Raw genomic sequence first — 18,336 nt, forward strand, 5'->3', positions numbered from 1 at the left:
TAAGAATGAGTGTTTGGTTTCTCCCTTCCCCCTGCCCCCTCTTTTTTCTAGTTAGTATGATTTAATAATATCTGGCAATTTCCCCATCACCCCCTATTGGAAAAATAAGAAGTTACAATTACTGTTAAATGGAAACTTTTCTTCAAAGTAGATGCTTTTTGAAAGTGATTTTCTTTTCCTTTTGCTGTTTTACTGACAAGAAACAGGGCTAGGAAGGAGGAGTTTAAACACCCTAGCAACTGTTTTAAAAATAAAAGGACTTAATCCTTCAACTCATATGACATCAGTTCCATTATACTACAAGAGGAAATTAATCATCTTTTCTCCCCTAAAGAGAAAAAAAAATACCCCCAAATCAAACCAAAAAAAAAATCTACAGTATAATCAGAATTTAAACTGTTTAAGGGTGTTGTGAAATTGTGATCAGTTAAAACAACAGTTACTGTAATTACCCTTTCTGGACACATGGAGCAACTTAATCTGTAATGTGAAGACTACACTGAAACTCATTATTTATTCTGCAATTACAAACAGTGCAATTTCAATTCTTGCCTCAATCCCATCAGAGGTCAGGATGCAGATATTTTAAATTGTTTTGTGTGAGTTCTCAAACAAACAGAAAAACAACTTTCCCTCAGCTCTACTATGAAAGCATATGAAATGGTAACTCAGGAGCAGCCTTGGTCTTGAGCATACATAAAAACAAATACCAATCCTGACTGTTGACTGAACTCCACTAGCAGGCTTTCAAGGCATTAAGGTTAAGACTTTTGGCAAATGTTGATACTCCATGGAGCAGGCGGGGAAGGCTGTGCTACTGCCTCTAGCTGCTTTTCAACCCAGGACCATCCCTCTTCTCAACTTCAACTTCTGTCAGCGAAGCAAGGCTCTCTGTTTCACGTGTTGAAGAACACAAACAGACATGCAAAAAATCACACCAGAAGTGGGATCTTATTTTCTAAAGACACAACGAAGACCATAATCAGATGTTGTTTCCTTTCAAAATCTTATCATCTTTGTGGAGCCCAACCAACTCCTAAGTGCTTCTCTACCTCGTGGACGACTTTAGGATACATGGTGCAACGTGCAACGTGCTTACAGACCTTCCTTCCAAGCTTACAGACAGCAAATCTGCACTAAATTATTCCCTCAAGAAAACAGAAAAATGAAAAAGAAAAATCTCCTCCAATGTCACTGAATGGCTGTGCGGGAGCATGTAGCAAGTTCACAGCACTGCATGAGACCTGGCTTCAAAGAAAAGGAGAGGGGTTGGCACAACCCACAGTAGCCACAACTGCTTTCTTTCAGAAACAAGCACATCTGCAGGAGGTGATGAAGAAGCAACCATCTTCTGCATGCTGCTCTGGTGGAACCAGGAACATGGGGTCATGCTTCTACAAGATAGCAGGGTTCAAGCCCATCTCTCCCCTTGCTTCCCAAAGGCACCCTAGCAGAAAGGCCACTTAACAGCCTAAGGAAAGACATCTTCCAGCTCTCAAGGTGAAGTAAGGCCTTTGCGTGGCCAAAAAGCTCAAGATTAATGGGGCTAGAGAGAGAGAGAACAAGCAAGACTCTTGGCTTTCATGTCAGCAAAGCACTACAGCAGATGACCGAAAGATGTACCGCTGGTGCCAGTGGCAGAAGCTGTGCGCCACACACCTCAAAACAGTTTGCAAAAAAGAGGTTATGTTTAGCCCTCTCTTAAATATGGGACAACGAGCCAGAGACTTCACATGTTAAGCCTAGTAAGTAACTTTTTAGGCAAAGGACAGAGTTGAACATAGAATCCAAACCTCTCAAATTCCACTTTCATGCTCCACTCAAGAGCCAGAGCAAGAAGAACATGAAGTTTCATTTTAAGCAAGCAACATGCAAAACTAGGAATGTTTTTAGGAGAAAACTTTTGCTGGATTCCTTACTCCTTACAGCACAGGATAAGAGTAAAATAAAAAAGCTACACTTAAATACCATCTACCGTATTTGTACTTACTGGAACACAACATATTGTTTCCAAACTTCTCTGCTTTTTCATTTACTTCCAAAACAGACTTTTTATCTACATGGAAGAGATTACTCCCCCAAAACCCATCAGAATTAGTTCAAGTTAAGGGCCTTACAAGATGAAGTCACTACTGACGAGTAACTTCAAAAATCTTCATTATTGTTAAGCTAAATTTATTTGGCTTGTCCATATTCTTGCAAAAGCCAAAAATAATCTCACTGAAAACCAGAAACTCTCACACAAGAAATATTGAGAATTATACTCCTTGTTAAAAGAAACACTGGGAAGGCAGATTTGCTGTATTTTCAGTCCAACTCAGCTGACTTCTAATTTAGCAGCAAAAAAACCCCTGCAATTTAAGGCAAAGCTCTCTAAAGTTACTTTTTTTAAGATAGTTACTTTTGTTTTTCCACAATCACACAAGAGAGCAGAAATAAAAAGAAAACTGAATGTCATCTGGTTCAAAGTCCTTCTTGACTGTCAGAGGTGTGAAAAGCTTTGTTAACTGTCTATTTAGGTGTGTCATTAGTCTTCCCATATACAGAGCAATCAGAGGAAAGGAAATCACTGGAACTCTGACCCATCAGTTAGTAATTAAGTTCCATCTTACGACACTTGGCATGCTGCTTGCTAACTCCTCCAAGTCAAAAGTCAATAGTGGCTCCAATCAAAAAAAAGCAAGGAAGGGGGAAAAAAATGCCTGGATTGCATTTGACTCCCAGGCAACAAGTGACCAAGGAGTGGGTAACAGCCCCCTGATCATCTCAGCATTGCAGTGCTTTCAGACCCCCAAATATGCCACCTGCTCCCAAGGCCAGGCACAGCCACCTCCTCCTCTCTCGTCAATTACAGGTAACTTACTAATTCTGCAGTCACATTTAAGGTTATTAAACAAGAAGAGTTACTATGAATCTCCTTCACCTTGTCCAAGAGTAAATGATAGTTGTAGCTAAGCTGTTCTCTCTGATGGGGAGAGAAAGCAACACATAGAAGTTACCATGTAAAAGTTTATGACTGAATATTTTTCTGTTAAAAAACCTGCTGATTATCTTTTCTATTATTAAATTGTTATGCCCTTTTCTGTCAACATTGTATGTAGATTGTATCAGGTTATTGCGTACTAAATCCCAACTTATTAATTCATTTGCTCTTTCTCATGTCTCAAACATACAAAATTGACTCCCCCCCAACAATTAAAACCAGTGCATTGCCATGAAAGGTACATAATACACTCTGTGTCCAATTGATTTTTCTCTCAATGGAATGCACATGAAGTTTTAAAATCCTACTTTACACAACCTATTAGGATCCAAACAACACCGTTTGGTCATCTTTTAGTAGAATTGAACAAAAGTTTCAAATTTAAAAATAATTAAAATGCTGCTAGTCAGCTTTTTCAGTTGTTATCGTTGCATTTCCACTATTAAAACTCCTCATTATAAAGATTTTGTTTCCATGTACCTCACAACTAACTGCCTGGCCTCACATATCACCTACCATCTGCTCAAAGCTCAATAAAAAAAATTGCGTGTTGAGCTCTTTCCAAGACCAATGCCCGTGAAAAACCACATGCCCTGTCTATATAAAAATTCCAGAAAATGTTTATTTGAGGAATTTTGTTCCTTGTTTATTTTAGCACAGACTTGAAATGTGTCAGGAATGCAGCTTTTTTCCAGGGTTGTTCTTTTCATTGCCATACAGTCTTCCCAAAATAAAGTGTTGCAAAAAGAGCCAACACAGGAACTGCAAAACATACGGGCTCAGAGGGATGCTGGCAATTTCAAATTGTACCTTCTGAAGCTTCAGTCACACGTTCACTTTGAATCTGCATTGGACTGCACTGAAACCAGGAGAGGCAGCTTCAGGCACCCACATCTCTTATAGCAGCACCACCACCAAGAGGGTCCCAAAGGGAACAGACCCCTAAGGGAACATCCCCCAAAAGGGATGTAGTGGATGGAGGGGTGTGAGCTGCTGCTTCCCTGGTCTTCACTGCACTGTTCTCCTCCCTGCCCTCCTGCATGTACCTGGCCCTTCTTCCACAAGCCCGTTTCAGTCCTTTTCCTTGAAGAAAACTATTTTGCCGGTACAATTTTATGTCATTTGAACTCATTAAGCTGGTTCACGTGGTCTGATGAGCACCCACTGCTGCTGTAAAGCGGGGAATGGATGCAGGGAGCCAGGGAGGGGAATGGGAGCTCTCTCCTTCCGCAGCAGGGGACTCTGGCTGCACACAAAGCAGCTCGAAAGAGGAATGGGAAAACCACTGTGACACAGGGCAGGGGTACATGGAAGAGCTGGGGTGAGCAGCACCAAGGCTGGCAGCCACGACCCCGAAGGAAAGACCAGGAGAGCCAGGCACCAGAGACACCGAGATGCTGGGTACCAACACAGGGGTAGGCTCTGAGGCTGGGAGGAGAGGAAACAAGAGAAGAGAACCCTGAGTGCGTGAGTGACCCCACAGCTCTGTACAGCCACCCAGGCTACACCAGCGAGCTGAGAATCGTTAAACTCTTTGAGTTAAGGACCTTGCTATGTCAAACAAAAAAACAAATCAAAACCAAGCCAGCAGCTCCCCACTGAGTAGATCTGTTCTTTTTCTTCTCGACTACCAAACCAGGAAGGGATGAGTGGTCATGGCTAGACTCTCCTGAAGCAATATGAATTAGGTATATAGCAACTACCCAGGCTGAAGTGGTGTAGATGTACACCAACTGAGAAATATGCCGCGCTGATTACAGAGGTTTTCAGGAACTGTAAAAGCAAACAGAAAAAGCAGAAATGTCCTATTACTTGAAAAAAGGGCATTTCCAACTATCATCTACAGACCCAACCTATCAAATCTTCAAATCACACCACTGAGACTTATCAGTCCCTGCTTAGCTCAGTGTAAGTTGCTGCAGTCGAATACCACTAAGGACACCTTCTACAGTGATGAGGAACTTTTTGGTGTCAGGTATCCACCATTACTGATCTAAGCATTTGCTCTCATGGATGAAACCTACTACTGTTACAGCAACTGACCTCTTTACAAGTAATAGTGGAGAGATTACTGAGTATCAAAGGTTGTTACTCTAAAGAAGTATTTATCCTGAACTCACTGTGCCAGTTACCCTGCAACAGCAGGCTTGAGGCAAACCCTTCACACCGATTTGCCACCAAGCTTCTACAGGTGTCCAAGTATGCCATGTAAGCACAGAATTGTTTCTACAGGATCAAGAAGAATTGGATGATACAGATACCCATGATGTCACCACAAAACTTAAAACAACCATTTGAGTAAGTACAGTCAGAACAGAATCTGAAAAAGTAATTGTATTAGACCAGAAATAGATTTCTGCATATAAAGTACAAGAACGAACAACATTTCTCAATTTCTATGCCTGCACCACATCTAATGTGGCAGCACAATGTTGTCAGCCTCCTCTTCACAGACGCTGTGTTTCTGGAACCATTGCTGACTGCTGACACCTGCACCTGAAACCTCTGGGGGCTGCCAGAGTGTGCCCAGGGCTGTCAAGCAGCAAGGACCCATACAAGCTCCCAAGAGTACAGGCACAATGGAAATGTCTACCCACGCAAAGAGCACGCTATTTCACACCCCACCCGCCACCGCAATCACCCAAAATGCAGAGCGATTCTGGAAATCTTGACTCCTGGTTGGTTCCCAGGGACAGTGAACTAACAACAAGAATTCTTCCTAAACACAAATTCCCCTCTTCTCCCCATATGAAAAAAAAAAATCTGTTTCATAAGTGAGGCATTACTGTGAGTAGATGGACAGGCAGGACAAAGGGAAGTAAAATACTTTCTGAGTGGCACCTCACGACACCCTGCCTTCAGCTCTGAAACGCACCAAGAGGACCGCAATTATCACTCCAAAATCCACCTTGAGACAATTACTTGCTTAAATAACTTTTCTGCACTATGCAGAGACACCTGCCAGGTCACTTAAAAAACATCCCAAAATACAGCATAGATCACACATCCCTCTACCAAATATGCCATTACTCTTGGAGGTTTGCAAATGCTGTGCAGGCGCTGTGGGAAACCAGGGCTTCACAATTACAAAACTCACTGAGACTAAAAAAATGCAAGTCTACTGCAACCAGTGATGCCGTGTGGAGTCAGCACTGCAACAGCACGGGCAGAAAGGTTTTTCAATATCTGAAGAGAACTTGTGCAACCAGGAACACTACTCAAAGGCATGTTCTGTGCTCTTCACTTGCAGACAGTGATGCCAGAAAGAGTGTTTTACTTTTCCAGCTGAGCCACCCATCCCTCACCTTAGTACTGAGTTCCTCTAGGTGAGGGGTTGGATTAAATGACCTCCAGAGGTCCCTCCCAACCCTGACCATGCTGTGAAAGGCATCACTGTTAAAATAGGACCAACTCAGAGCTGTAATTTACATGACACAGAATTAGCCTCTTAGTATCAAAACTGGGGAAAGATACTACATAACAATTTTTAAACTATTCAGCTGGCAAACGCTGTGGAAGATTTAAGATTAAGATGCCAAAGTTTGTCTGTTGGTTTGTTTAAAACTGTTGGTTATCTTTACTCATCAGTATTTCAGTTTATCAAGACAGACATAATGTTGCTTGCTCTGCTCACCTACATTGGTTCTCCAGTTCTGAAATAGTTTTTATGAGTGGTCACAGATAATAGGAAAGCCTTATCCTGTTTAACAGCCCTGTACCTTGCATGCAGATGAGGCTGGTGGGTTCTCTCGTTACTCTTCTTAAGGGAATGAAGTAATTCGCAGAAAGACACAAACAAACCATTTGAATGATCTAAGGTCAGCTGGTTTAAAAAAAAAATAAAAGAAAGAAATACAACTACTAAGGAATTCTTAAAGAAAGAAAAACAAAGCCACTGCCAATGGCTGCTATTATTACAAAACACATTCCTTAGATCCACTGTAATCTCACAAAAAAATTACAAATAACTATTCATGCAGTTTAAAGGTAGATTTCCTTTATTCTCTTCCAATGTTTCTAGCACAGACCAGGGAAATTCTATATGGCCAGTTCTAAAGAACTTGCACTATAGACCTTAACAGCAATTTTAATGACAGTAACAACTGTATGGTGAGCTTTATGTTTCAGAAACCTTCAGACAAAATCCCCCTTACCAATGAACTCAAAAGAGTGAGGAACTTCCCCTGCACTTCCAAGGAAAATTTGGCAATGTTATGTGACAGCTTAACACCAAGAGAAAACTAAAGTAGCATTTGCACGCAGCATAACAAAACCTCACACCCACTTCTCCCGCATGTTTTCAACTCTTTTTTCCAGTAAACTAGCAGTCACAGCTCTGCTCAAACACAAAGCTGAAAAAGAGCTCTGACTAGCTAAAACACAGTTACATGACCATAAATATATGCTCATTTAATGCATGAAATTAATGATTTGCTGGGAAGGTTTGCTGGAGTATAATGTTCAATGCACGTAAACCAGTTGCATCAAGAAATCACTGGCTCTTCTCAAGGAAAAAAAAGGTTGGGGCTTTTTAAGTCTTATTTTGCTCCAAGTAAAAACATCCATTAGTTCAAATCTCACAAGTCCAAGCCTCTGCTTTCATGCGCATCTCTCAGTATTTTAGCTCACTTCTTCAATGAGCTAACCCAGACACCAACACAGCCATCAACCTTTTAAACCCCTGGTCTGCCTTTAGGAAAGTGGCCTTGATTCTGCCCCAAGTGGAGCAGGGGCATTAACCATCTCCAATGCTTCTTATGCCCTTCCAGTTACAAAATGGGCACTGCCTTTCTGACTGGGGAGGTTGGGTGGGTAAGCAACTTCACCGAGAACAAGAAGCATGATTATAGTGGAAAAGGACAACTTAGCCTCAAAATGAAATAAACAAACAAAAACAAACAAAACAAAAAACCCACAAACCAAGTGAGAAGCCAAGCACGCAAATAAACAATGCTACAGGAATAAAAAGGCCAGACCAGCACTGTGAACTAACAGCTGGAGAAAAGGAAAGGCTGTGGTATTCCACAGTCAAAAATCCCAACAAAACAATCCTACAAAACTACTTCACAGGCAAGATGCAGTGCAAGATTCTGCAACACAAGAAAGGGCTACCAAAATGCACACTGTCCAGTGGCCTTCCAGTGTTAAAGGTGTTCACGTCTCACCAATACAAGACACATTACTCTAAGTTTTCTTTTTACCTTTGGACTTGTATGTACTATCAGAGCGAAGGGCCCCGCTCCCTTCAACGGTGCCTTTAGTGGCTGGCCCACACACAAACCTCCACAGAGTGCCCTACAAGTAGAGCCACAGGCACAGGTCCTATGGCCTTGTCCACCTGCCACAAGCACCACAAAGAAACAGCGGGTAACATCCCACAGCAATGGCTGCGAGACAGGACTAGGAGTAGCTACATTCAGGTTTTAAGACAAATGAAGGCATTTGTGGGCTTTTAAGCAATTTTTTACCCCAGTACTCCCCCTCACGAGTACAGAGAAGTCAGAAATGTCTTCCTAGTGCATGACTTAGACATCCAACAAGTCTGAGATGCTGCCAAAGACTACCAACCCAAGGCATGTCTCCAGAGTGCAGGCTCCTGATTCCACAATGGGCACTTCAACACCACATCTAGAACAATTCTCTGTCATTGATTCCACCATAGTGACCCACTGCCAGATAACACCACAGGCACTGCTGGTCTACGGCTCCTCCAGCACACCAGCACCAGTGTGTCCATTAGAACAGGTAAGCTCACACAACACTCCTGCCAACAGCAGGCAGTGGATCTGTCGCACCACATTAGCTTCCCACTGCTTCTATAAAATGATTCCTCCAACAGGCTCAGGAGGTGTTGCATTATGACACCCAATTCCAAGAATCACATTTAGCCTGTAAAATATCTCCTTGAGTTTATATGCAAACCACCCTATAAAGCTATTAGGCTGCCACATGGAAATCCAGCAAGCAACTGAAGAAAGCTGTGTCATTAAACAGTAAACATTAAACAATGCCTGGCTCCTATATAAAGTAGTAGTATGTTGTGTCATGCTAGCACCTAGCAACGCCAGACACTCCCCAAAGCCTCCCCAGGCTAGGCAAAGTCCAGGCACTGAAGAAGACAGGCTGTGACACTGTTAGAGATGAACAAGTACAAGATCAAACAGACACAGGGAGACTAGGCTGGGAAGACAGGACAGCCCAGAAGACAAGCCTGTCAGCATGATGGGCTGTCACATGGCATACTTGAGGGAGATCAGGTAGCAAGTAGCATTAATAATGCTGTTTCAGTCTACAGAATTTCTGTATATACATGGAAAGTGTAATTATCCCTACTCTATTGAAAAGAAAATTGGGGAGACACAGAAACAAAAGAATAAAAAAAGAAGTTAAGTGTTCAAGGTCACCTATAAAATCAAAGGCAAAAGAAAAAAGGAAAAAAAAAATCCCTCAGACTCCAGACCAACTGCCCATTCAGTGGCACTTGCTAATTTCACGTCAGAGTGACACTCACTTTAAATACCCGCTGGTCATCCGATACTCCTCACGTTACCTAGATTATACAACTGGAATGCCTTTTCCTACAAATACATAGTTATGTTGTATATGAAAACCTAGCAACAATTTTAAACTACAACCCTTCACACAGCAGGTATTAAAAAAAACATTCAACACTTGCATCTGTGCTAGAGGTTTGCAGGCCATTTTTTGTCTAACAGTACATTAATGATGAAATAAGCCAGTGAGTGAATTTCCAGGAGAAGGGGTTAACAGCTAGTAGAGACAGGTGGGAGGGAGCAGTTTGCACTAAATCCATTAGCAGTGACAAATAAAAATAGAAATAAGGAAGACCTGACAAAAGCTAATGGATTTGCACCATTTACCCCATAACTGTTTACTTAATGTAGGGTTTTTCCCTGCTTAGTATTTAGTATCAGTTTGCACAATGAATTCAGAGGGAAAAACAGGCACTTTGATAAATGGTTTGAGAGGGTGGCTGGATGTGGGGTTTCCAAGCGTCCCTGAGCTCTCTAGGGAAACAAAGCTGTGCTCCATCCTGAGCCCTGCTCAGCAGCCTCAACAGATCCCTGTCACCTGCAGCAAGCATGCGCTGAAGAAAAACTGTTGTCCTGCAAGAGGCCTCAGTGTTACTGCACATCTATCAACACACAAATTACTTCTGCCACTTACATACACATACTCTGCTTGCATCCCATTTCTACACTAAGTTCAGAATACTTATTTTTTTACTACCATTTCTCCTTCCCTCTCCTCTTTCCCACAGCTGAATGAAATCCCAGAAAGCAAAGCAAAACAAAACGCCCCCGCCCTGCTGCAAACACGCTCTAAAATGAGGCAACTTCTTGACTGCATTTGAAGCCTTCACCTCGCTCACACGCCTCAAATAAACACAAACCCGCCAAGGCAGAGCCTGGTTTCAGGAGCCTGAACAGCCCAAATGTCACAAGCCCAAAACTCAGGACTCTGAAAAGCCTGGGACTTCCCCACGACTTGGCACTTTTGCAGGCTGCCTACACCAACCCTACTTCCTCCCAAACACCAGATACTGTCACAAGACTCAATGCCTCTTAAATTAATCAGTAAGATCAATGGCTCTACAATGAAGGTGAACCAGGGTAAGACCAGTTTAGCTCCAGTAGCAAACCACCCTCCTGCAGGGAGGTCAAACCCCAGCTGCTCCGGTAAGCATGCTCCCTCTTAGACACTGGGCATCCTGGTGGGACTAAAACAGCAGTGTCTGTAGGACACAGCTTTCCTCACCTGGTGGGATCTGACATCTTGTTTTTACTGTAATACAAAACATGCAAGAAATCCCACCTGATAGCCACACCAGGGACCTACACAGACCCAAACACGGAGCAGCAAGCCCCCGCCAGGCCTAGATGCAGAGAAGGACCACCACCACCTTTGATACTAACCTCTTCCCATGTCTTCTGGACAGTCAGCCACAAAAGCCTTCCCAGGAGAGGCAGAAACACCCCTCAGTTGCACCAAAGCCTTCCAGAGTGGGGAGGCTCTAATCTCAAGAGTGCAAGGGGATTGCATACCCAGGCAGAGTCAGGGAGCAGGCTGCTAAGCCACCTGCCTGCCTCCACCGACTACCACATTGCAGGTCTCTAAAAAGCATCCTCTCCCAAACCTAGCTGTAACTTTGGTCTGCTCTGGCAGCTGCCCTGCAGCCCTCCTGCGCAGAAGTACACAAAGGCTCTTCCTGCTCCAGCCAGTGAGATGGCCCAGACCACCAGCAGCAGGAGACAGCCAGGGCTACGATGACACTACAAGCACAAACAGGAGACACTGTCGCACGTGGGTTAAGCACAGCATGTCCTTCCACCCTGGCCACACAGGCAGAAAGTGCAGTCCCCCTTGCCCCCTCCGTGCAGGTGTATGGCACCAGTCCCCACTGTGCTGGGGAGCCTGGACCCAGACCCAGGGGATGAGCATTCTACCACAAAAATTGCGGAGGGAGAAGTAGGTGAGGAATTGTCCTTCTCAGCAGAAGGATGCAGTGGAAGAAGGGGGAAAAAGCAAGAGATGTTGCCAGGTCTCATTCAAGTCATCCTCAAGGTGGAGTAAGTTAAAAGGAACAATACGGGACCTTTTCACTATGGGAACAATTAATTCAGATGTGCTTGCATTTCCTCCTATTTTTACTTTCTGCTATAGAAACAGAGGTTTGTAAAAGAAGATGAACTTGCTTAGCCTTCAGTCTTATTCACAGTAAGATTCATTAAAACTGTAAGAAGACTTCCTTCGCTACTTTTCTCCACACAGCAACTCAAAAATAGATTTGACAATTACAAGGTTTTGTTGCCTTGGGTTTTTTAGGTGTCTGTACTTACAAGCATGGCTACATGGGCTGCAACTGGCAAAACACTAAAAGCAGCAGATACAACAAAGCTTGGCATGAGGAACTTCTGCAGCACGAGCCACTCAATCAAGTATATTTTAGAGTGGATCATTAATACTGCATTTCAGCTTCCCTGAGCACCTTCACCAGTAAAACAGATTTGACAGTGTGCAGATAGTTTATTAAACATGGCAAAGTGATTACATTAGAGAAAAAAAAAAAAAACAAACACTCACTGGTGTACATGGATTTACAGAAAATGAATATTCAAATCTTGATTTTTTCCAAGGAAGCTAGCAAGTCCCTGATCAAAACCTACAGCTTGGCAAGAATAGGATTTACAGGTTTATTCATGTTGTTTCCCAGGCAGACTAGTTCTGCATTAGCAGAGCATTAATCAAAGTCTAAATACTTAAGGATTCTGACTCAATACAGATTCTTCCTCTGTTTAAAAGTCCACCTCATTTTTCCAGATGTGATTCCAAATCCCACAGTGATTTTGCTATTTCATACAAAAAGAAAAGGAAAAGCAGGTTTCCTCAAATTCACAGAAGAGAATCAAAAGGCACGTGACAGAGGCAGCAGTAGAGCGCTAGCCTGCAAGCTCACCGAAACAAACCCCACAGAAATAGAAATGTCACTCTTCAGGGTGCTCTTTCAGCTAAGCTGGTAGCAAACAGGATGTGAGCATCAGTCGCTGTGTGCAGAGAGGACGTTATTCAGAATAGCAAGTTCAGGCACAGACCGGGTCTTTCACTCGGTAAGGAAAGAGTGGGAGGAAGCAGGGGGGAAGCCTTCAACCCACACACTGCAGCCCTGCCTACTTGGGTTTTCCCCGGCTTCTTTTTAACTGAATTATCTCACAAGCAGTCATTTTCAAGTGCGAAGTTCACAGGCAGCCCCCATGAAACAGGGCTGCACGGGAAGCCTGCTCATGCTTCGAGTGTGCTGGGAGGAGGAGGAATGACAGGCTCCTTGGGAAAACGAGACCACAGACACCCTCAGTGAGATCATGGACAATCTCAGCAGTGCCAGCACCCTTGAGAATAGGGACAGGGACACTTGTAGAAAGACAAACTGTCCACAGAAAGGAAGGATTACTGCTTGGCTTAAACATGAGAACACAAAGAAAAACAGTTTGGAGCAGGTGAGCGGAAAAGAGAAGACAACACCATCTGATGGAGTTTAGAAACCTCTGGAAATTAGAAAAGCTATATCAACTTCTACACTGGGCTAACTCACCATCTTCACCCTCCCACTCCTCAGTATTTACTAGCAAGCTATTACTCATTCTGATTATCATATACAAAAAGGCTGCTGATCAATATTGCACAAGGGTGATTAGTACTCAGTGATTAAACATCAGTGTATGAATTTGACTTAGCATGCCTGAAGTGGAAGGAAATGGAGAAACAGTTTCTGAGCAGACCACAGCAATGAAAACAGACAACTTGCTCAACATCAGAGGTTGATGTTGTGAAGAGTTCAGAAGTAACAAGAAGGAAATTAATGATACTTTCAGAAGGACAGAAAATTGTTTTCTTCCAAATTATTCATGATCAAATATGCCTTTGAACAGATCTACCATCTAAAGGAAAGAAAATCTCATTTAAGGATGCCAAAGTAAGGCTATTTTGATGGCACAGGTGTCATGCAAACAGGCCTGCTGGGACCTGAGTCACTGCTCCAGGTCTCCTGTGATCTTTTTCTCTATCGGTTTCACACAGGAAGCCTTTGTATTTGGCAGATGGTTTATAAATGAAAATCTTGCTTCAAAAAGTTGCTATTTTTTTCTTTTCCAAAATGCAAATGCACTTTCAGCACAGTGCAACAGTATTTTAAAGCACTTGCCCCTGCCACATGTTGCTCTGACATGTTTAGGAACGATTCCATTTCTAGATGATACAAATAGGAAGATAACTAAGAGGAGAAAACCAACAAAAACAGCAGTCAGAAATGAACACCTGAATGTGAAAAGCAACCAAAAATAACATACAAACTCCCTTACAGAAAAAAAAAAAGTGTAGCTAGAAAATGAGGTCCAAAGTGCTGAAGGCCCTACTCAAAGGCTGAGCAAAAAGGGAAGGGCACCTTATAATTGACTCCATTCATCCTGCTGATGACAAAAAACTTTTGACAGCAGAGCTGTATAATGCAGAACCCTGCTGAAAAACAGTAACCAGCCCTTGAGCGTGCTGGTGGTGTGAAAATCCACCACTGCTTGCCCCACAAAAGGAAGCCAGATATACCAGCTCCAAAGTACCAGCCCGTGGAAAAAGGCTGGCCTTCTCCAAAGGGTCCTTTTTCTATTCATAGTCACACCCAGTGACCACAAATGCTGACATCTGCACTGTACAGAAGAGGATTTCTGTAACCGCTGTGTATTCCTTGCAAAAGACTCTCAGGGGCAATACTAAACACACCACCACCAAAAGATGTTACAACTTCCAGCTTTATCTTAAGTTCCAGAATCTGGCCTTAAAATTGCCAATTCATAGCATTTTTAGCATGTTGGGATTCTAGGCGTTTCTATTAGAAAGTCATGAGATGGTGCAAAACCACGACGCGGGGCAGGGGGGCAACACAAACCAAAACGTTTCCAGCTGTCTTCACTTCTGTAAAAGAGCCTGGAAAAGTTCTTAAAGGCTTTAAAATAAGGCACACACATACCCCTCCCCCATTAATTTAAATGACAACATGATTTTTAAGCCACCTTCATAACTTCTAAGGCCCAAATCACTGTATAGCCCCCCCCCCCCAACATCCTCATCACATCTATTCATATTATTACACACCCTCCACATGCTAACATTACTTGGTCTAACTTAAAAGCCACACAGCACAAACACAGAGAATTTATTTGGGCAGTTATCTCTCCCTTTCCAAACAAAAGCAAGTCTCTGTACACAGTGCAAGAAGGCAGAGGCTACACATGGCATGGATTGAAAAGCCATTTAAACCAGCTCTGGAACCATTTTATTGTTTAACCTGATGCCAAACAACAGGAATCGACAGATAGTCAAAACAAGAAAAAAACCCAAAAGCTTACCGATGAAGTAAATTCTTCCCCTTTTAATGCCTGTCTAAATTAAAGATTCAGAGCGCAAATCCAACAACAAGTTTGTGAACCCTGTTTTATAAATTGCAAGGGAAATAAATCAAAGTTGATGTGGCACACAAGTGGATAATTCTGCCATAATTAAGACACGGACTCTTGTCCCGTCAGCTCAAGCCTAGCCAAATGCATTTTTGGCACACTAGACACTGGAGGGTGAGTGGGACTTGAGTACTGGTGAAGGAGCAGATGGTAATTAGCAAAAGTGGTTAGATCATAAGCATGTTTACTTTGAAACTAAAATAATGCAAGTATTTTAGCTGGGGGGAAGGAGGGGGATGGGGAAATTTTCCTATTTTTTTCCTAGTCAGCAGAAAAACAGGATGAGAAAGAGCAAGATCTTTCCTACAATTCAATGCTACAAATTAAAATCAAAGCTTTCTAAATGAAAATTTTGTATTTATTCTCAAACAAGATTGACAGAAAAGCTTGCCTCTTAATGGAAAGGGTCGTAATTACATTTCTGCTTTTCCAAATTCAAAATTATTCAGCTCTAAAAGCCAATAGCAAATGACACATCAAAGCGGACTTGCTAAGCCAAGAACAAGGAACTTCATTCTGCTGAACAAAAGCAGAGTTGCCCAAAAGGCAGTTAAGTCATACTTACAGGTGTTTTAGCAAAACACAAAAGAACAAAAAAATCAGTCAAAGTCAAGGTGTTTTATTAAATTTCAAGTGCTGGTTTGTTCTGGAAAAAGCAAGAGAGACTGTTCAGGTTAGTTAGACTCTTAATTTGGAGTGATTGTTTAGACTAATTGGTAACCAGCTGTGGCAACAGAACATGTCTGTCCCAAGGAAATCTTGCAGAGATGGACCACTGTGACAGCATCATGTTTCCCTAGTACAGAGATGCAAGTAGATAGAAAGCTCTGTGTGACAACCCAAATCCATACTATCCTTTCCTCCCATTTCACCTTAAAAGTGTTTGGATGATCTGAAAAACAATATGATTATGTAAGACTTTTTATATATATAAAATATATTTGTATATACACACATATCTACAGATAGATAGTAAAATAAATGAATTTAAGCAGAAAGGGAGGTACAGCCTTAACAATAAAATCCCATTTGTCTCAACAGCTGGAAGCTAGCACTGTACTGAGTCTTCTGTGCAATTTGTCTCTACGACAGCTTCTTTCCTCATTCTCTGCCGTGTAGCCAGAAGTCTAGAAAGTATCAGAACTTGATATAAAATTGTAAAAAACAAATCTGCCCTCTTTTACAACAGCAAGGTTTGCATACTTAACCCTGAGCACTGAGGGGGGAAAACATTCACCTGCAGAGCAGGAGAGCAAAACAGAGAAAACCCAAGTAAATTAGTGCAACAAGGCAATTATGGAACAATAAATGTGTTACATTAACTGCCAAAACAGGAAAAAACATACTGCACAAGTTCAGCTGACTGCTTCAAAACAGACCATGCAACACTGAAAACGCCACCATTTGTCTGAGTCTGTCATCTTGGCCACATCCTGACTCTCCAGCTTCCCATCTTCTAACTGAAGACTGGAAACCTTTACTTCCCATGCACACCATGCATTGCTTCCTACCTTAGCTATGTGGGCAAACCAGTGTCTTTCTTACACTATTCATCTACAGCTCCTTAGTCCTAAAGTACTTCAGGAAGGGTGGAATTATGTAAGAATCATATCATTACTTCCAGTTAAATTTACAAATAATCTCTGAAGGGGATTCCTGCAGAACTAAATGCCTTTTGACCCAGGAGCTCTGTACCATTTTCTCTCAAAGTCTAAGTGTAATTGTAGCTCCATTGAGCTGGCAGCATGCAGTTCTTAAAGCCATCAAACATTCCTCTCCAAAATCCTTTGAAGTGCTCCCAGGAGCAGTGAGGATCTCTGGAAGTGCAGTGCTTCTGTGTCATCCTAAGGCTAGAAAAGGCTGCACACAGACAGCTACTGCAAGACAGTGGTACTGAGGAGAATCTTGCAAATACAGCTTTTTCTACATGGCTAGGACTTTATTCCTAAAGATAAACTATGCAAGAACTATTTAGTTCTCCCCAGCAATTTGAAGAAAACAGATCTAACTGCAAAACCACTACATTTATTACGGTCTGTACCACTTAACCTTAACAGCGATGTTTACCCCCTTCCCCCAAATCTAAAATCAGAACACCTCATGAACGATTTCCCTATTTTTACCAGAACACACATAACCTAAGGAGAGGTGTGTTCCCACTCTCCACCCTACTGGGGTGAGGAAAGGAGATAAAAGTATGTAAATGAAAGAGATAAGGTATCCCAGTACCTAACCTTGACCTTGTATTAACCCAGGCAGCCCCTGCAAGTTGCACTGTAGGCATCCTTTTTTCCAACTGTAAACTCAAGAAAAACATTTACAATAGTTGCTTCATCTCAGTGAGTACCCTCCTACAGCAGGCAGCCATGGGATCTCATAAATACAGCTCTGGAACAGAGCCTTTTCTGCTCGTAGCTTGAATGAGTGTGAATTCAGCATTCAACTAGATTCTCTTATGCAAAATCCCATCAGTAAGTTTCTGCTCCGCGTACTGACATCGACACTTTTCCATGCCATCGAAACTTCCCCAATACAGGAGCCCATTCATTCCTCTGCTTACCAACAGTCATCTTTCAGCAAGTTACACCGGCATTTCAAAATCCTGATAGTACTCTGCTAGAGAAAATTGCTACCGTTCACTGCTGCAATGAAATACAGCAATTCAGCATGCCATAGATAGTGTTTTGGTATCTTAAGTCACTGGCTAAGGGCAGCAATTTGGTTTCTTCTCTACTGTAGCAAGGAAAACCCCTCACATTTAAGATCTTCGGAACGAGTCCTCCCACAAATTCCTACGTTAGTTCCCAACACAAATTTCCATAACACCCAGAATGGAATTTGGAAAACATAACTAACGAATTAAAATGTACTGTCTCCAAAATTACTACTATGGATAACTGAGTAAGGTCCAGACGCATCATTTATGGCCACAGCTGGTACTTTCCACAGCCCTCAGTCCCAATTCTGCTGCTGTTTACTCAGGAGTAGATCAAAAGCAGCTCCTCTGAAGTCAAGAGTCCAAACTGGTGGGAGAACAGAAGAAAACAAGTAACATTCCAGTTACAGAAGGGCCAATAGTGACCTACCAAAACATCAGGAGGAAAAAAAAATAATTATGCCAAAGTAGCAAGGTCACTCCCCTTGTTCTTCCCTACTGTTGCTTATCTTACATGACCTTTAGCACTGATGAGTCTGACACCACTTAAAGCTACAAGAAATTTAGGACTTTTTAGAAGCCAGTTGAGTTACCAGCAAGTAGGTAAATCTTGTCAGCATCCAGACTGTTATAACTGTGCTTAATCTCCAGAAAAGATAACCACAGTTTTA

General features: G+C 42.4%; 1 protein-coding gene across 8 annotated transcripts in view; it reads right to left on the reverse strand.

The window, feature by feature from the left end:
• Positions 1-18,336, reverse strand: part of FOXN3 (forkhead box N3) — a 210,053-nt gene that overhangs the window by 105,628 nt on the left and 86,089 nt on the right. The gene's annotated exons all lie outside the window — the stretch shown is intronic.

The sequence above is a fragment of the Falco punctatus genome (genome assembly GCF_963210335.1).
Source record: "Falco punctatus genome assembly, chromosome: 7".
In the NCBI taxonomy this organism is placed as follows: domain Eukaryota; kingdom Metazoa; phylum Chordata; class Aves; order Falconiformes; family Falconidae; genus Falco; species Falco punctatus.